The sequence below is a fragment of the Thalassophryne amazonica genome, chromosome 12, assembly GCF_902500255.1.
Source record: "Thalassophryne amazonica chromosome 12, fThaAma1.1, whole genome shotgun sequence".
NCBI classification, from domain to species: Eukaryota; Metazoa; Chordata; class Actinopteri; order Batrachoidiformes; family Batrachoididae; genus Thalassophryne; species Thalassophryne amazonica.
Genome location: NC_047114.1, coordinates 15,382,902 through 15,403,254, shown reverse-complemented (window position 1 = coordinate 15,403,254; position 20,353 = coordinate 15,382,902). Strand labels below are relative to the sequence as shown.

General features: G+C 42.6%; 1 long non-coding RNA gene across 1 annotated transcript; it reads right to left on the bottom strand.

Moving 5' to 3' along the window:
- Positions 1–19,053: 19,053 nt before the first annotated feature.
- Positions 19,054–19,938, bottom strand: LOC117521588. Its single transcript, XR_004563982.1, has 2 exons — positions 19,731–19,938; positions 19,054–19,399 (listed from the first exon to the last, which is right to left on the bottom strand). It is a non-coding gene; the product is annotated as an uncharacterized LOC117521588 (long non-coding RNA).
- Positions 19,939–20,353: the final 415 nt, after the last annotated feature.

Sequence of the window (20,353 nt, the reverse complement as noted above, 5' to 3'; positions counted from 1 at the left end):
CCGGCAGCCCACAAGGATAGACTTCTTGCGGAAAAATCCGCAGCGCCGCAGGGTCTTGTAGCCGCAGAGCTCTGTGGCCACTGAGAGAGGTTTGTATCTTTTTAATGAATTGGATTCTCTGTGGGGCCCACATCCATACCCTGCAACGGTAACACCGGAGGCAGTGTGAGCAAGGGTGATGACTCTCCACGTGGAATCGCTTTTCGCCGTATGGTCTTGTGAAGGTAGTAAATGCGCAACAATGTCTCGATGTTCCAGACAATTTCCTGCCTGCTTCCCACGCCAAATCTCAGCATTCTTTAACAAATTTTCTACCTCATCAGTTTCTCGTTTATTTCCAATATTACACAAGATAAATACAGGTATGGCAATAATTTAACGCTGATATCATTTAAGCAAGTAAATTCTGTAATATTTTGGTATTGTTGTATGATAAATGTAATGCTTAGCGAGTAAAACACAGCAATCATTGAAGTTTGTTACCACCAATGGCACCATCCACCACACATTTTAGTATGTGGCCATGTCTTTTTATTTTTTATTTTTGGTTGTTAAACTGTTAAATCGGCTGCCAAATCAATAGAATCTTTGTTACAAGCTTAAATAGTTCCCATGTAGCCTCTTTCCATGAGAAATACATCTTGTATTGAAAATGTGAAACAAATTACATACTGGGGGGGGGGGTTAAACCCCTGTTGAAAAAGAAAATAAATTTCTGTATAAAATAAAAAAAAATTAAGGTTCAGATTTTTAGAGGTGTTTGGGCTCAGACTGAGATGGATAATTTAAACAAATTTAACATTTTATTGTTGTGCATTACTGAATGAATAATAGTAATCGAGTGGCTTCAGTATTATATATTTTATCTCTTTACCTAGTCTGAAAGCAGGTATGAAGTTATTTATAACATGTTCGTTGAGTTATGATTTTTAAATGCCTAGTCTTTGAGCCCAATCCAAAACAAACTAAATAAAGTTTTCATCAAGATTTAGCTATATTTGTAAACTACTGTGTTGTTATATTATGTACATGCTCCTACAGGATGCACAACATGCATTCAAAAGCCACATGTGCCATACTGCATGAGATGACAAGAGAAATTTAACAGCTGTTTCAGGTCCAAAAGTCCATAAGATCCACCAGTCCAAAGAATGCACCAGAATGCACCACATGGCACTTATACAACCCCTGGCAAAAATTATGGAATCACCGGGCTCGGAGGATGTTCATTCAGTTGTTTAATTTTGTGGAAAAAAAGCAGATCACAGACATGACACAAAACTAAAGTCATTTCAAATGGCAACTTTCTGGCTTTAACAAACACGATAAGAAATCAGGAAAAAAAATGTGGCAGTCAGTAACGGTTACTTTTTTAGACCAAACAGAGGGAAAAAAATATGGAATCACTCAATTCTGAGGAAAAAATTATGGAATCATGAAAAACAAAAGAACGCTCCAACACATCACTAGTATTTTGTTGCACCACCTCTGGCTTTTATAACAGCTTGCAGTCTCTGAGGCATGGACTTAATGAGTGACAAACAGTACTCTTCATCAATCTGGCTCCAACTTTCTCTGATTGCTGTTGCCAGATCAGCTTTGCAGGTTGGAGCCTTGTTATGGACCATTTTCTTCAACTTCCACCAAAGATTTTCAATTGGATGAAGATCCGGACTATTTACAGGCCATGACATTGACCCTATGTGTCTTTTTGCAAGGAATGTTTTCACAGTTTTTGCTCTATGGCAAGATGCATTATCATCTTGAAAAATGATTTCATCATCCCCAAACATCCTTTCAATTGATGGGATAAGAAAAGTGTCCAAAATATCAACGCAAACTTGTGCATTTATGCACAAGTTGATGTAATGACAGCCATCTCCCCAGTGCCTTTACCTGACATGCAGCCCCATATCATCAATGACTGCGGAAATTTACATGTTCTCTTCAGGCAGTCATCTTTATAAATCTCATTGGAACGGCACCAAACAAAAGTTCCAGCATCATCACCTTGCCCAATGCAGATTTGAGATTCATCACTGAATATGACTTTCATCCAGTCATCCACAGTCCACGATTGCTTTTCCTTAGCCCATTGTAACCTTGTTTTTTTTCTGTTTAGGTGTTAATGATAGCTTTCGTTTAGCTTTTCTGTATGTAAATCCCATTTCCTTTAGGCGGTTTCTTACAGTTCAGTCACAGACGTTGACTCCAGTTTCCTCCCATTCATTCCTCATTTGTTTTGTTGTGCATTTTCAATTTTTGAGACATATTGCTTTAAGTTTTCTGTCTTGATGCTTTGATGTCTTCCTTGGTCTACCAGTATGTTTGCCTTTAACAACCTTCCCATGTTGTTTGTATTTGGTCCAGAGTTTAGACACAGCTGACTGTGAACAACCAACATCTTTTGCAACATTACGTGATGATTTACCCTCTTTTAAGAGTTTGATAATCCTCTCCTTTGTTTCAATTGACATCTCTCATGTTGGAGCCATGATTCATGTCAGTCCACTTGGTGCAACAGCTCTCCAAGGTGTGATCACTCCTTTTTAGATGCAGACTAATGAGCAGATCTGATTTGATGCAGGTGTTAGTTTTGGGGATGAAAATTTACAGGGTGATTCCATAATTTTTTCCTCAGAATTGAGTGATTCCATATTTTTTTCCCTCTTCTTGGTCTAAAAAGTAACCGTTACTGACTGCCACAATTTTTTTTCTTGATTTCTTATAGTGTTTCTTAAAGCCAGAAAGTTGCCATTTGAAATGACTTTAGTTTTGTGTCATGTCTGTGATCTGCTTTTTTTCTACAAAATTAAACAACTGAATGAACATCCTCCCAGGCTGGTGATTCCATAAGTTTTGCCAGGGGTTGTATTCTCAAAATTTCCGGGGGGGGGGGGGGGGGGGAGATCCCCCCCTTAGTTTTAAAATGCCTACGGCTTTTGGGGTAACTTTTGCTCTCTTGAATATTATAGATGAAACATATTGCTGTTTTTTTTTTTTTCTCCTAAGCATCCATGGGCGCCCTGGTTTGTCCCAGACAGATATGAAGCACTTGTTTTTATCAGTTAGACTGCACGCAAAGCAGCTAGGTCAAATCCAGTTTGTAACATTAAGTGGTCTGAGGACATTTCTGTGCCTCATGGAACATTTTGACAAGACCAGCAGGGACTAACAGGGCACACCCACAACATGCATGCTCTCCCCATGTCTGTGTGGGTTTTTCCTACGGGCACTCTGGGTTTCTTCCAGAACCCAAAACATGCTTCTTTAGCATCTGCTCCTTTTTCAGCAGCATCTCTACATCTGGAGTTGGTCCCTGACTGTGGTTGTCCACTGCTCTTAGTGGATGGATTGTGCCTAACTGTGATTAGGATGGTTAAATCCAGAGGACAAATTTTGTTGTCTAAAGTGACAATAAAGGCTCTTCTTATTCTTCTACAGTAAGCACATCTGCCTCCAGTGACCTCTGTTCCCAAAACCCCACAATCCCACCTCTAAACAGAGAGAAAGGAAAATTAATCTAGGACTATATTTTCTTTCAATGGAATCCAAAAATGAGCAAAACCAAGTCTAAAAGCAGTGAGGCTAAACTGAACCATTCTGAGGCCTTTTTGAGAAGTTCATAAATTACCAGACCATAAAAAATGATTGGAGACGAGTCACCGCTGCAATAATTTCTCCATCTCATACTGTTTTTGTTTAGCTCATGTAAGATTGGAAAGTCAAATTTTAGTGTGAACATCATGTTCAATATATTAACATGTATGTTATTGAGCACTGCAGTCTCGTTTGAGGGCTAAGGGAGGTGAAATGGAATTGGGCCTAAGGGTATTAACAGTGTGACCCCCAGACTGCTTTACAATCTCATTTGTATTAATTGTATATCTTTGTGTTGTAATACGCTGCAGCAGCAGCAGCCACAGAAAGCACACACTATAACTCATGACACACACTTTATTGAATATAACATCAGCAGAGATTTAATTTAGCAGTAATACATGGTTGCAACTCAAAACTTAAAATCAAACATATTGATTATGTATATCATATATCACATATAAAAAATGTTAAAATAACGCGTTTAATACACATATATAGAATGTTAAAATAATGCTTAAACCTGTTGTGATTTTCTTAGTCTGAAACATTTTGTGTTCAAATCCACAAACCATCAAAGTCTACAGTTTTCTGGTTATTACAGGCTATACCAGATGTCTCGGTTGTACTACAAAGCCAGATCAGTGGGTTAGCGAGGTAAATTAATCCTACAGCAATGTTGCCAGATTGGACAGTTTCCTGCCTAAGCACAATTAGAATGCATTTCTGCTTTCTGCTTGGAATAGAAGATGCAGTGCATGATATGCTCTCCAAAATGATCAGAAACAGAAAACTGAACAAAATACAGTAGTGGTCAGAATAATAGTAGTGCTATGTGACTAAAAAGATTAATCCAGGTTTTGAGTATATTTCTTACTGTTACATGGGAAACAAGGTACCAGTAGATTCAGCAGATTCTCACAAATCCAACAAGACCAAGCATTCATGATATGCACACTCTTAAGGGTAGGAAATTGGGCTATTAGTAAAAAAAAAAGTAGAAAAGGGGGTGTTCACAATAATAGTAGCATCTGCTGTTGACGCTACAAACTCAAAACTATTATGTTCAAACTGCCTTTTTAGCAATCCTGTGAATCACTAAACTAGTATTTAGTTGTATAACCACAGTTTTTCATGATTTCTTCGCATTTGCGAGGCATTAATTTTGTTGGTTTAGAACCAAGATTTTGCTCATTTACTAGTGTGCTTGGGATCACTGTCTTGTTGAAACACCCATTGCAAGGGCATGTCCTCTTCAGCATAAGGCAACATGACCTCTTCAAGTATTTTGACATATCCAAACTGATCCATGATACCTGGTATGCGATATATAGCCCCAACACCATAGTAGGAGAAACATGCCCATATCATGATGCTTGCACCACCATGCTTCACTGTCTTCACTGTGAACTGTGGCTTGAATTCAGAGTTTGGGGGTCGTCTCACAAACTGTCTGCGGCCCTTGGACCCAAAAAGAACAGTTTTACTCTCATCAATACACAAAATATTCCTCCATTTCTCTTTAGGCCAGTTGATGTGTTCTTTGGCAAATTGTAACCTCTTCTGCACATGTCTTTTACTTAACAGAGGGACTTTGCGGGGGATTCTTGCAAATAAATTAGCTTCACACAGGGGTCTTCTAACTGTCACAGCACTTACAGGTAACTTCAGACTGTCTTTGATCATCCTGGAGGTGATCAGTGGGTGAGCCTTTGCCATTCTGGTTATTCTTCTATCCATTTTGATGGCTGTTTTCCGTTTTCCTCTACACGTCTCTGGTTTTTTTGTCCATTTTAAAGCAATGGAGATCATTGTAGATGAACAGCCTATAATTTTTTGCACCTACGTATAAGTTTTCCCCTCTCCAATCAACTTTTTAATCAAACTACGCTGTTCTTCTGAACAGTGTCTTGAATGTCCCATTTTCCTCAGGCTTTCAAAGAGAAAAGCATGTTCAACAGGTGCTCACTTCATCCTTAAATAGGGGACACCTGATTCACACCTGTTTGTTCCACAAAACTGACGAACTCACTGACTGAATGCCACACTACTATTATTGTGAACACCCCCTTTTCTACTTTTTTTACTAACAGCCCAATTTCATAGCCTTAAGAGTGTGCATATCATGAATGCTTGGTCTTGTTGGATTTGTGAGAATCTACTGAATCTACTGGTACCTTGTTTCCCATGTAACAATAAGAAATATACTCAAATCCTGGATTAATCTTTTTAGTCACATAGCACTACTATTATTCTGAACACTACTGTATCTATCATATAATTTTTGTCAGTTTTGTGTGTGTTTTGGTGGTTTGTGAACAGCTTTTGGTTTGGAAGCTATCAGCTGTATCTGGGAACAGATACCGCGCTTATTGGACATGCATGTGGCTGTGATTTAGTAACAAACAGCCCAGACTGGTGCAGGTTATGTTCAAGTATCATCTTAAGGCCTCTTCACACATAACACGACTGAGGCTGAAATGGTGCATGAAGGAGGATTCGAATGGTACTGTGAAAAATCGGAGCCATACTCAAACGCCTTGTACAGCAGTCACCGCATCTATTCAGGAACAGCACATGCACTGTACATTTGTGTGCCACTCGCGCCAAAAACCCACTCGAGCGGTGGGCAAGATGAGGTTGCACTGCCACCTTATCCCGCTTGCAACATTCGTATGGCATGAGCGCAGATCGGACATATTGTGCCGTGGCCGAGGGGCTGCATGAAATCGTCGGCCATGTCGTACCCTGGCCCAATGGCACGATCGAGGCAGCCTTCACACCAGCGGCCGAATGACGGGGAATGACGGGTGAGTGGCCATTCGACCCAGTCTCAGCTGGAGTCGACTGCAAATGGCCCCACATTTTTTAAGTACCCATTTTCGAAGTTGCATTACCAAGCATCACAAATGGCTTGTGAGTTTGTCCCCCCCCCAGCAACGCCAAATGGCACGCGAGTGTGCGGTGTGTCTCCCTTAACACAAATGGCATGCGAGTGTGCGGTGTGTCCCCCCAACACAAATGGTGTGCGAGTGTGCGGTGTGTCCCCCCAACACAAATGGCTTGCGAGTGTGCGGTGTGTCCCCCCAACACAAATGACATGCGAGTGTGCAGTGTGTCTCCCCAATACAAATGGAATGCGAGTGTGAAGTGTGTCTCCCCCAACACAAATGGCATGCGAATGTGCGGTGTGTCTCCCCCAACACAAATGGCGTGCGAGTGTGCGTTGTGTCTCCCCCAACACAAATGGAATGCGAGTGTGCGGTGTGTCTCCCCCAACACAAATGGATTGCGAGTGTGCGGTGTGTCTCCCCCAACACAAATGGATTGCGAGTGTGCGGTGTGTCTCCCCCAACACAAATGGATTGCGAGTGTGCGGTGTGTCTCCCCCAACACAAATGGAGTACGAGTGTGCGGTGTGTCCCCCCAACACAAACGGCGTGCGAGTGTGCGGTGTGTCCCCCCAACACAAATGGCATGCGAGTGTGCGGTGTGTCCCCAACACAAATGGCATGCGAGTGTGCAGTGTCGGCCCTGAAACACCCAGAGGCCCAACAGGTATGTGCGGATGCTGTTTGTGGACTTTAGCTCCGCATTTAATATGGTCATCCCTCAGAAACTGGTGGAACAACTGGACATTTTGTGCCTGGGCTTCTCACTGTGTTCATGGATTTTGGACTTTCTCACTGATAGACCACAACACGTGAGAATAGGACACTACACCTCATCCATCCTTACTTTGAACACAGGAACCCCACAAGGTTGTGTGTTGAGCCCCATCCTCTTTACACTGTTCACTCAGGACTGTGCTCCCATCCGCTCCTCTAACTCCATTATCAAATTTGCCGATGATACTACAGTAGTGGAACTCATCTCATGCAATGATGAGACAGCATACAGGTGCGAGGTGGCACATCTGGCTAAGTGGTGTGAGAACAACAATTTGATCCTCAACACCTCAAAGATGAAGGAGGTAATCACTGACTTCAGGAGATCAAGGGGAGGAATACATCGTTCCCTTTACATTCACAAAGAAGCTGTGGAAAGTGTAGACAACGTGAAGTTCCTTGGTGTCAATGTTTCCAACCGGCTGTCCTGGACTGCCAAGATCTCAAACCTGGTCAAAAAGTCTCAACAGAGACTCTTCTTCCTCAGGAAGCTGAGGAAGGCCGGTGGACTACTAACTGCAGAGGTCGCCACTTCTGTTGAAGCTTCATTTCTGTTCAAGCTGAGTGGAGTTTAGTTGACTATTTCTAAAAATGAGCCCCAGTGATTTAATTTTTAATTTTAAAAATTAAAAATTTTCAACACTTCTAGTGAAAATTCTCAATAATCTTCCACTTATGTGTGTAAATACCAGCCTGTTTTGGCCTCATTTTGATGAAAATGCATGTCTGTAAAATATCGTCCAACATCAAATTACATGAGACAAATTTAAAAATATTCCAAGTAGTAACAGTTGCTTTCATACAGACAGTATTTGAAGATGAGAGTGACCCTCTGGCTTGTCCTGATGATACTCTCAGTGAGTGACAGATTCTCATCTGATGAAATATGTGATACCTGCCGACTATTTGAGCCTCATGTGGGAAATAACAGCAAAAAAAAAAAAAAAAAAAGAGAGATTTGTATTTGATACAAAATCTGTATCACACTAGGATTCTTTGAAATGTCAAAAGCTGTTTTTCATATTGAAAAATTCTGAATGTTGAATCAGCTCATATAAAGTAATCGTGGTTATGTTGATGTGGCTTAGTCGTACAGCCCTCTGCAGACTCACAGTTTAACCTCCAGCAGTTCATCATGTTGCAGCAAATTAATAACACAGCATTTTTAAATGAGCTTTTTCTGAGATCAATTAAATGCACGTTTTCTCCATGATCCAGCTCACATCAACTGAGTCCAGTGAAGAACCTTGACTATAATGAAAACTAAACTGGTTTGCAAAATAAGGACTTACTGTCAATACACATTCACAAAACAGCCATCTCCTAAAAAAAAAAAAATCTAATTAGCATTCTTAAATCATGTATATTAATAACTACCCCCCCCCACCCACACACATATAATAAAAAGATTAAATAGATGGCTTTCTCAGTTGGTTCCTATAACAATAAATATATTTTGTAAAAATACATTAAAACAATTTCATTTATTAGGAATCAAGACAAGACATAAAAATATATATTTATATTTAAAACGTTTTACGAGACCATAGGCTTAAAATATCATTAAAAAGTGGTCAAAACATTTGTATTAAAATAGTAGAGCCACTGACATATGGAGATTGACCAGGTTATGAGTCAGGAAAAATAGTTTATTGACCACGGTCACATGGCATCTGAAGGTCAAAATCAATTTGAGTTCTTTTTGTTAAGAGAGAATGAGAAAAATTGGTTTAATCAGTTTTACTATATTTTATATGAGTTTATGTTTTCTATCATTATGTCTTTGCAGTGAGTGATGGTTTGGACATGTGCAGAGGAGGGACCCAGAGTATATAGGGAGAAGGATGCTGAGGATGGAGCCACCAGGCAGGAGGAGAAGAGGGAGACCAAAGAGGAGGTTCATGGATGTGCTGAGGGAGGACATGCAGGTGATTGGTGTGAGAGAGGAAGATACAGAGGACAGGAGAGATGGAAACGATTGATCTGCTGTGGCGACCCCTAACGGGAACAGCCGAAAGACAAAGAAGAAGAAGAAGATATATAGCAGTTATCATGGAATAAATGATGGTGTAATTACATGGTATAAAATGGCACATGGTTTGGACAAAGCTTCTTTCAGATTAGACAAAAGCAGCTGTTGTGTAAAACATGACTGAAAATATAATCAACCTCTTTATATCAATGGCTCATTGTACATTATGTCATGAAAATACTACACAAAAAGATTTTATCATCATCATTCCTGTAGCTATTAAAATTAATACCATAATTACATTAAACTGTATACACTGCAATAAACTGAAGCCGGCCATACACAACACGATACAATGTGAATCAACATTATACTAAGATTGTTGAGAAATGTGCATTGCATTGCAGCGTGTACTGAGTAATTATATAACAGGATTGTGCATGTTACTGAGATTAAAGCTCATCGCAGCCCTCTGAAAAATGTATTGCATTGTGTCACATGCATGTTATTACAGGCAGAGGCACACAGAGGTGCACTCATACACACAAAGACCTTCACTCTCCTGCAAGCATATCATCATCCCCAAACACCTCTGCTCAGCAACCTCATAACTCCATAAACTCTTCCTATGTGTTGGTCAGTCTCAGAGGATAACGACCCAAAGACATGAAGATCACTGTCAGTGAATGTCTCTACAGGTTCAACACCTTCAGCGCACACAGATACACTTCTGACATTAAAACCTGGATCTTAGTCTTGATCCAGAACAATTGCCAAAAGCAGACATTCTGACCCTCATTCAGCTTTTGGAGTGCAGCAATCAGGACAATGAAGTCCATGAAGTCAAGGTCAGGAAAGCCTTCCTTGCTAGCAAACAGTGGTGGGCACAGTTCCGCTAATCCGCTAACAGCTAATTAGCGAAGCTAACTTTTTGGTTAGCGGATTATCTTTTCGACTAATTTTGAAGACCATCAGCGGATTAATTAGCTTCCGCTAAATTTAGTTCCACTAACTTTCAGTCCGCTAACATTTCTTTGCTGGCATAGTGAGTAAGACCAAACGGTCAAAAATGTTTCTAAACCCTAAAACCAAACATTAATTCCTGTCTATTGCATGTTTTGTAATAGCCAAGTTGCCGTAATGAACTCAGCCCTCCGCAGCAGACACGGGATGGGCCAGCTGTCACTGCTGCTGGAAAAAAACAAAACATTTACTTTCAACATACAGACTATATACACGAGGTATATTGCAACGTCGTTTTCACTCATGGTCACAACATAACTCTTCACCAAACTAACTACATTCATTGAGTCTATAGTCCTATAGTCTATAACCCTAACAACACTCTAAACTAGCATATACTACAATAATAGTAATAAAAAACAAATAAACCCTGAACTCCCATAATGCATTGTTGCAATGCATTATGATCGACAGTGTCTGCTTTAAAAGACAGCGTGTACATCCAAACCTTTATTTTTTAAGTGAAAAGACACTTATTTATGGACTTAAATTTCTCTCATTAATACCTGCAAATGCACAGAGGGTGATCTACAAATAGTCTTTGATTTGGACACGTGTTTTGTGATCCACGAACACAAATTTCTGATTTGTAATTTGTGTGTTGGTTTTTACAATGTGTGTTTGTAAATATGTCATTTTTTCCATTTGTTAAAAAAAGGCATTTGCAAAACTGAAAATTGTGTTTGTGAAGTGTGACTCAGCATGTTGGCCACTTTTCACACTCCCATCCATTAGATGGCAGTGTTATATGTTAACGGGAGGGATGTGATGAGACGGATCTGATTTCCCATAATGCCTTTTGGTGCTTGTGTCGGTTTAACACTAGTCAGAATTAGCACATTACTTTAAAAGTGTGATATTTTCACTTTGTAAAAATGACAGTTGCTGTTAATGTGTTGATAAACTGTCCGGAATTAGTCTGTTTATAAATGAAACCATGAGTGAAAGTGCCTTGCATTTGATCAACACTGCCATCATGAAAAGTAAGTGAGACGTCTTTGCAGCAGCTGATAGGGTGTTTAAAGACAGAAAGTGCTGGCTCGTTGTTTTGGGTTTGTGATCGCGTTAAATTTACTCAGAAGTCTCTGCGGTGCTAAAAGTCAAAACTGGTTTGTCAGTTGACAGTGTGCCGAGTCAATATTAAAAGCAGTTAGCTGTAACTTCCGCTGATTTTTTTTTTAGGAGTTTATCGGTTTAGCGTTAAAAAAGTTAACTTTTCAGTTAGCTGTGCCCACTACTGCTAATAAAGAAACCTAAAAGGAAACTTCTGAGATTCTGCCCCCACTCTGCACACGCTGGAGATCCCAAGAATTCTCAAGATGCCCCAGAGAGCAGCCTAATCAACTGAGTCAATCAAAACAGGCTGCAAAGAAGAACTGTTGATACTCGCAGTTGTGTTCCATGAGTGCTCTCACAGAATTAGGATACAGTTGATGGTTGACTTTTTGGGTGTGTGGCCAGACTGCTCCTGCTACTGACTGAGCAACAAATAACTCAAATGGAACTCTGCAATCACACAGCAATAATGTAATTGATGGAGACCAGGTGATCCTGATTCCTTTACAGAGTGGACCAACAAGTCCTTTCTTCCAGTGATTATAGTGCAGCAGATAAATGCATATAAGAATCTTTAATTTTTTGATACAAGCAGAAAATTTGGCACAATGGTACTTCTTGGTCTAGGTTTGCAAAAACCCATTAGCCACTTAAATTTTCAAGATTTTGCCATTTTTCCAAGATGGTGCATGGAAAAATAAATTTTTGTTATATGTTTGCACAATCTTGGTTTATTTCAATGTTGTACCTGTTAAACATTGCACTGTGGACTGTGGGGGTGTTGAGATTAAGCTCAGGCAATATTTTCATGCTTTTTAGATTGATTGTGTATGTTTTTAATAAGTGTACATGCATGCTGTAGAGCGTGTGATAGTGTTTGGGGTGTAATGGTTTAGTAATGGAGGTAGTATTTTTGCTTTTAAAGTCAGTCATGTTTTTTGGGTGAACACGAGTGATCATTGCTTACCTAACTCTTACCTATGGGTCCAAGTAGTAGCTTGTTCACGGCCATGGCCACACCCCAGTAAAACGCACTGGCTTGCGAGCTTAACTAGGTAAGAGTAGCAAAGAGAGATTCTCTGCAATGAAGTCTGCTTTGCTCCCACATCAGTGCAAATAGGCTATATTTTTGGTGGCCATATTGAAAAATATCTGTCATTTTAAAATTTCATGTGGCTAATAGCTCTTTGAAGAAAAGGACTTCTCAACGGAACGATTCTTACACTTATCTGCTGCACTATTAGAGATGATACCAATGTTCCAGATTGGAACAAAGATTGTTTGATCTTTCATTTCAGATGGCCTATACAATCTCACAAACATTTAGCAGTTTACATTTGACTGGAGGATCAGCCACAAGAACCCTGGCATGAGAGACACCTAACATCGAAGCAGGAGATACAGCAAAAGACCCTCGAGTAGACCACCTGAGCTTGGGGGCGACATACACCCCCAGAAAGGAGGACAAAGCTTGAAATGCTATTCAACATATCAGGTTGTGTGGACAGAGACCTCTGGACACAAATGCAGGACTCAAACTCACAGCTCTGTATTTTAAAATCCTTTGCTGAAAAACTCAGGGAGGCAGTCCAAAATCAGCAAACAAATCCAAAACATCAGACAAAAGGCGTGGTCGGCACAAACGGGCAGGTGGTCAAAACACAACGTGGAGACAGGACGTGAGAACACAGGAAGAGCTGGAAGTGAAGGCACAGAGTGCAACGATCTGGCAGAGAACCAGTGCACCCAGTGAACCTTATATAACCCAGGTGATGAGCAGCAAATCAGGAACAGGTGTGCATGGAAAGCACTAGAACAAGGGCGTGGCCAGAGACGAAGCGAGAGACGCCCACCACCAAGAACCCAGGGACAGACAAGAGAAATAAAGACAGACAGACCCAAGCAGGAAAAACCCAACAAGAGGAATCACACACAGACAAAACCAACTAAACAACTAAACAAGATTAAACAAAGCAAACATAACACAACAAGTCCAGATCATGACACAACACACGATATAAATAATTAAATAACTCTGACAGTGTACATGACCAAGACATTCATCCTTACATCTGGGAAAAAGCTGCTTTAAAGTGGAGATGACACTTCAAAAATTAGGGAAAAACTGATATAAATAGCAAAATATACATACAGTAAAGTGTTTTTATTCATTATCACTGAAAAATAAAGTTTGTACAGCTTCTCAAAAGTGTGTTTATTGGAAAGCGCGCTTGCAGCGCTCCTTCAGCGGTCACGTGATGCCGTGACATCACAGAATGGAGAGTCCCGTCTTTGTCTGTTCGATCGACAACAGGAACAGATGGACCTCAGCATGGACAGTGACGAGATCAAGAACTTTTCTGACTCCTCTTCAAGTGTGGATTATTTCTGACTCGGATCCTGAGATTGTCGCAGCAGTGATTAGACCCTGCAGATTGGAGCTGTATTTTTCAGACGAACATTCAAACCAGGAGCATTCTGGCAGCGAAAATAATGCCGACGTTGTTTATGGTGGAGCCGAAGCAGAGGCAAAAGACGTGCCAATTCCGATGGATTCTGAAAGGCTGCAGAATATGGAATGGTAAGGGAGGCTTGATTTTTGTTGCTGCTGTTTATAACACTATAATTACTGTATAGCATTTTCGATTCGCGCGTCTGTTTACCGCCTTTGTTATTGTTCCGGAGCTGTGATAGTGTAGCTACTACTTGCGGACCACCATCATAACCTTCGGGTTTTTGCCATTTTCGAGTGCCTGGCATTGCATTCATCCGTGTTTAGTTACGTTATTTTCATGAAAGAATAGGAAATAAACGGCGAACGTTTCGAAAAAGATCGCCGAAAACAACAGTGAACGTGCCAGCGCTGTGTTTATGTGCCGGCTGTTGTGAAAGTGTAGTGACACGGACCCACAACAGGGGGTGGTAATGAACGGACAATGGATTAAGCCAAAAAGTACAATTTAATGTTGTGAATTGCACAACGGAATACAGACAATTGCAGTTGAGGAGTACAGTCAATCATACACAAGGTGACGTGTGGGCAGGCTCGAGGATAGAAGACGTCTGTCCAGAGAAGAGCCGGATCCCACACGGCGTCCACCACCAACGGATCTGAAGAACACCGGAGCCGCCAAGTCCTGGGTCCCAGGTGGCCACCATCTCCAGCTGTCAGACCTGGTACTGCTGGCAGAAACAGAAACAGTTAATGGTGGGTGTGTGGATACACACCCAGTAATCGCTCCGTATTCAGTTCCTCCGGGAGGGAGAACCTCCACCTCCAGACACCGAATCACCCGTGCAGCTCCTGTCAGTCACTTCCATGGAAGCAGTGAGAGGCGAAGACGTCACAACTCACACAATCTGCCAATCCAGCTACAGACTGTATCCACAGGATGAACGGCTGCACACAGAACAAAATTTAGTCTTGATAAGTTACAGCAGAGAAGGTTACCTGAGTGGTAGTTGATTTCTCGGCGGGGAGGTGGAGTTGCAGTCCGGCCTTTATGGTGATGGTAGAATGAGTGACAGCTGGTGCTGTTGATGAGTGACAGCTGTCACTCTCTGTTGCTCCGACGCCCTCTCGTGCTTGAAGCCCACACTTCAAGCAGGGCACCCTCTGGTGGTGGGGGGCCAGCAGTACCTCTTCTTCAGCGGCCCACACAACAGGACCCCCCCCCCTCAACGGGCGCCTCCTGGCGCCCAACCAGGCTTGTCAACGTGTCGGGTGTAGAAATCGGCCAGGAGGGCCGGGTCCAGGATGAAGCTCCTCTTCACCCAGGAGCGTTCCTCAGGTCCGTACCCCTCCCAGTCCACCAGGTACTGGAACCCCCGACCCTTCCGACGGACGTCCAGGAGCCGACGCACGGTCCATGCCGGCTCCCCATCGATGATCCGGGCAGGAGGCGGCGCAGGTCCGGGAGTGCAGAGTGGTGAAGTGTGGTAGGGCTTGAGGCGTGACACATGGAAAACAGGATGAATCTGCAGTGAAGCTGGCAGCTTCAGCTTCACTGCGGCCAGACTGAGGACTTTCAGGATAGGAAATGGTCCAATAAACCTGTCCTTGAGTTTTTGGGACTCAACCTGAAGAGGGATGTCCTTGGTCGACAGCCAAACCTCCTGCCCGGGCTGGTATGCATGGGCCTTGGCCCTCGTCTGGGCTTTGAGCAGGGCAGAACGGGCGGTACGCCACACCCGACGGCACCTTCTGAGATGGGCCTGGACCGAGGGCACCCCGACCTCTCCCTCCACGAGTGGGAACAATGGAGGCTGGTACCCCAAACACACCTCAAACGGGGAGAGGCCGGTGGCAGACGAGACTTGGCTATAGTGAGCGTACTCGATCCAGGCCAGATGGTGGCTCCAGGCAGTCGGGTGCGCGGAGGTCACGCAGACCAGGCCAGGGCCTCCTGGACGGTCTTCTCCACGTCCCAGGTGAGGGTGGCCATGACAGTGGACTCGAGGATGATGGTTTCCGTTGGGTCTGACAACTCGGCCTTGGCTTCCTCTTCGTGCACCCGGGACAGGGTATGTGATCTGGAAGTCAAAACGCCCGAAGAACAGTGACCAGCGGGCTTGCCTGGGGTTCAGACGCTTGGCGGTCTGGATGTACTCCAGGTTCCGATGGTCCGTGAAAACCGTGAACGGTACCGTCGCTCCCTCCAACAGGTGTCTCCACTCCTCCAGAGCCTCTTTCACCGCCAGAAGTTCCCGACTGCCGACGTCATAGTTCCTTTCAGCCGGGGTCAACCTGCAGGAAAAGTAGGCACAAGGATGGAGAACCTTATCAGACTCCCTGCTCTGGGACAGCACGGCTCCTATCCCTGAGTCAGAGGCATCCACTTCAACTATGAACTGGCGATTTGGATCAGGCTGCACCAGGACTGGTGCAGTCGAGAACCGGCGTTTCAACTCCCTAAACGCGGCTTCGCACCGATCCGACCAGGTGAAGGGAACTTTAGTGGAGGTCAGGGCTGTCAGGGGGCTAACTACCTGACTGTAGCCCTTAATGAACCTCCTGTAGAAATTTGCAAAGCCGAGGAACTGTTGCAGTTTCCTACGGCTTGTTGGTTGGGGCCAATCTCTCACCGCCGCAACCTTGGCCGGATCAGGGGCGACGGAGTTGGTGGAGATTATGAACCCCAGGAAGGACAAAGAAGAGCGGTGGAACTCGCACTTCTCGCCCTTCACGAACAGCCGGTTCTCCAACAACCACTGCAGGACCTGACGTACATGCTTGACATGGGTCTCAGGATCGAAGAAAAGATGAGTATATCGTCCAGATATACGAAGACAAACCGATGCAGGAAGTCCCGCAAGATGTCATTAACCAACGCTTGGAACATCGCGGGCGCATTGGTGAGGCCGAACGGCATGACCAGGTACTCAAAGTGACCTAACGGGGTGTTAAATGCCGTCTTCCACTCGTCTCCCTCCCGGATCCGAACCAGGTGATAAGCATTCCTAAGATCCAGTTTAGTGAAAATTTGGGCTCCATGCAAGGGCGTGAACACTGAATCCAACAGAGGTAACGGGTATCAGTTGCGAACCGTGATCTCGTTCAGCCCTCTGTAGTCAATGCATGGATGGAGTCCGCCGTCTTTTTTGCCCACAAAAAAGAAACCAGTACCCATCAGGGAGGTGGAGTTCCGGATCAACCCGGCAGCTAACGAGTCCCAGATGTAGGTCTCCATTGATTCGCGTTCCGGACATGAGAGGTTGTACAGCCTGCTGGACGGGTACTCAGCGCCCGGTATCAAATCAATGGCACAATCGTACGGATGGTGTGGGGGCAGCGTGAGTGCCAGATCTTTGCTGAAGACGTCAGCAAGGTCATGGTACTCGGCTAAACAAAGTGTAAACAACGGCCGCCAGGCGCGCAAGCCGATACGGTCTACACGTACTGACATATTTTAGGCTTGGTGCTCAGTGAGAAGCTGGTCACGGGGCGTGCACATTTTTCAGTGGCGGGACGTTCAAATGTTATATATAACGGGAGAAACGCGTACACTTTCCTAAAACGTTTAGGTTGACCGAATTATATAACCTTTGTTACATGTAATAAGACTATGTTGTCTTTATGTGTCATATCCACTTTAAGGTGCTGCAAACATGCATGAACCTCTCTGGCAAAAAAAAAAAAAAATAAATAAATAAATCTTGTGCTCATTTCTGTGTTGGCTATTGTCCACATAAACATGTAATAACAACATCTCTTATCTCAGTTTAGTGTGCATGTTCAGCTTGGCATAGCACTGCGTGCATCAAACGTGGGCGCTAATGCATCACATCCTAGGAGCAAATTGTACCAAATGTGCACACAGTAGCATTTTGAGTGCTTCATGCAGTAAAAGATGGCTTTGTTGGATATTTTTTTCTCTCCATCTGCATGGACCATAGATGTGACCAGAACCAGCTCCACAGTTCCCTCCCTTCTTCAGTGCATGGAGCATATCAGGTGCACACAACATGTTATTCTGCGTTTTTCCTGCAATACGCGTCAGTGTTACATCAAGGGTTTTGTTTTCAAGAAACAGTAGCATCGTATCATGTAATCGTGTAGCATGTGGCAGGCTTTAGTTTTGCTCAAAAATGAAACTATCCTGAAAATGTTTAGAAATCACTGCTGTCAGTACAAAGTCATCATCACAGGAAGAAATATCAATAAATAAAAGCTCTGCTTTAGACATTAAACATGCCGCAAATACGAAACAGAACAATCCAGAGCTTCTCAAAATGGCACTAAACACAATTTTACAAGCAATGAAAACCCCTGCCTCATGCAAGTTAAAGTGTCTAAAAATGGTTAAACATAATTTCCCTTATACTGATGTCATGCCTCCAAACAATATGTTTAAGATGGAATGTATTTCATTTCCATGTAAAGTTAGTTACAAGACAGATTTAGTTTTGTTTTTATTGACTGTCACAACTTCAGTGGATCAGTGGTTTACATTCATCAAATGTTTCTTTAAGTAGCCTGAAAATTCTACACATTGACTACAAACTCACTGGCCTATTTTTTAAACCTTTGAAATGACTAATTGGAATAATTCAGGGTGAATTATTGAACCTTTAGCTGTATTTAAGGGCCGAACTGTAAAACCAGTACCTCCTTGCATTTAATACTGTAAAATCTACTGCACACAGATACACTGTATAAATATACACAGAACTATGCAGCAGATTCTGCACAAATCAGAGTCATCATAAACAACTCTTTTCAAAGGATCAGGCATAAATGGGGGAATGTGGTTAGGTTTAGGAAGACATGCTCACCTGTACAATGCATCTTCTCCATTAACACGACTGTGTCAAATAACTTGACTTAAAGTTTGGTGGGTGCTTGGTGTCTGGCATCTGGCAGATGAAGATTGTAGGCATCTTAAAATCTGAAGGCATGATCATAGACTGTAAAATAATGGGCAAACCCTCCATAATATCACCCACAGGTTTTCTTACAGATCTCACCCAAGCAGTAAACTTTGATGGCGTCAGATGAAGCCTGAAAGTTGCAGTTCCTTGACTGGCCACTTGAGGCTGTCTCCAAAACAGAGTACATTCTTATAGGAGTCCATTTTATAATGTCAGAATCAAGAATAGCCTTATTTGCCAAGTATCCACAAGAAAACAAGGAATTTGAAGGAATTTGTAATAATATTCCATTTTAGACCAGACACAAACATGTTTACAGCCTGGTACAAAAGCAGTTTTGGTCTGTACAGAATGTTTTTTTTAAATCTCTTAGATTAAGACATGTTATGCCATAAAGTTCTGTAAATTTGGGGGTGTGGTCACTGAGCACCAAAACACACATACACAGCTAGGGGAAACTAGCTATATAGACCAAAAAGATTTTTTGTTGTATCATACTGTAAATATGTTTATTTTCATTGTAAAGTTGGAGATTTTAACAGTGACACTCCATAGGGAGTGACTTGCGTTTGCAACCTGCTTCTAGTGGCTCTTTGAGGAACTGCAAGCACTTCTGCATTGGCTTCATTTTTCAGCACCGGTGGTTGTCACACAAATATAATGAGAGTACTTGCTTTTTACTTTGCATTTGCATCTGCATGATGACTGCCTCGCCAGCCCAGTCTCACGTTTTTTTTTCATGCTCCCGTGACGAAATGAGTCAAAGTTTTTCTTTAACTCACTATTCCTAACCCTACTCCTATCCCCGACCCTAATCTTAACCATAACCTAATCTTACGCTTTCCCCCCACCCTAACGATAACCACCCCGGACCCCCCACCGCTTCACTTTTAATTTCGTGCAGCCATCATGGAATGAATTAGAATGAATTTGTGCTGCCGTGACGAAAATGAGGTGATTTTCGTCACAATATCACAAATCAATATATTAATGTATATTTCGTGCTGCTGAATCACGACTTGCTGTGTGACCACGTTGACCTAGCATATTCTGTGTGTGTTTAATGCATCAGTTGTACACATCCTCAGAAACAACGACGCGGCGTGTCTGCAAGATTCAAGCTACATGTGAACAGTAAACAGCAGTATTGAGATGATCAGCAGCAAGGGAGCAAGGTTTTATGTGACAAAGTCTGCAGATACCCATTGTCAGTACAACTGGCAAGAGATCAGCAAAATTTAAAGTTTATTCATTTATTGTCGCCTTCATTTGTTTTTGATGCTATTCTGGTTTTTCTCTTTCTTCAGATGGGCAAATCTTTGTAACTGTCGCAACTGTTAGAATAGCCAAAGCATAGGGTCACCCCTCTGAGTCTGGTCTGCTTGAGGTTTCTTCCTCAACATCATCACAGAGAGTTTATTCTTATCACTGTCACCTGTGTTCTTGCTTGGGGGGGTGGGGGGTGGTGGTGGTAAGGTTAGACCTTACTTGTGTGAAGCGGCTTGAAGCAGCTTTGTTGTGAATTGGCGCTGTACAGTAGTGTTCAGAATAATAGTAGTGCTATGTGAATAAAAGATTAATCCAGGTTTTGACTATATTTCATGGATAACAAGGTACCAGTAGATTCAGTAGATTCTCACAAATCCAACAAGACCAAGCATTC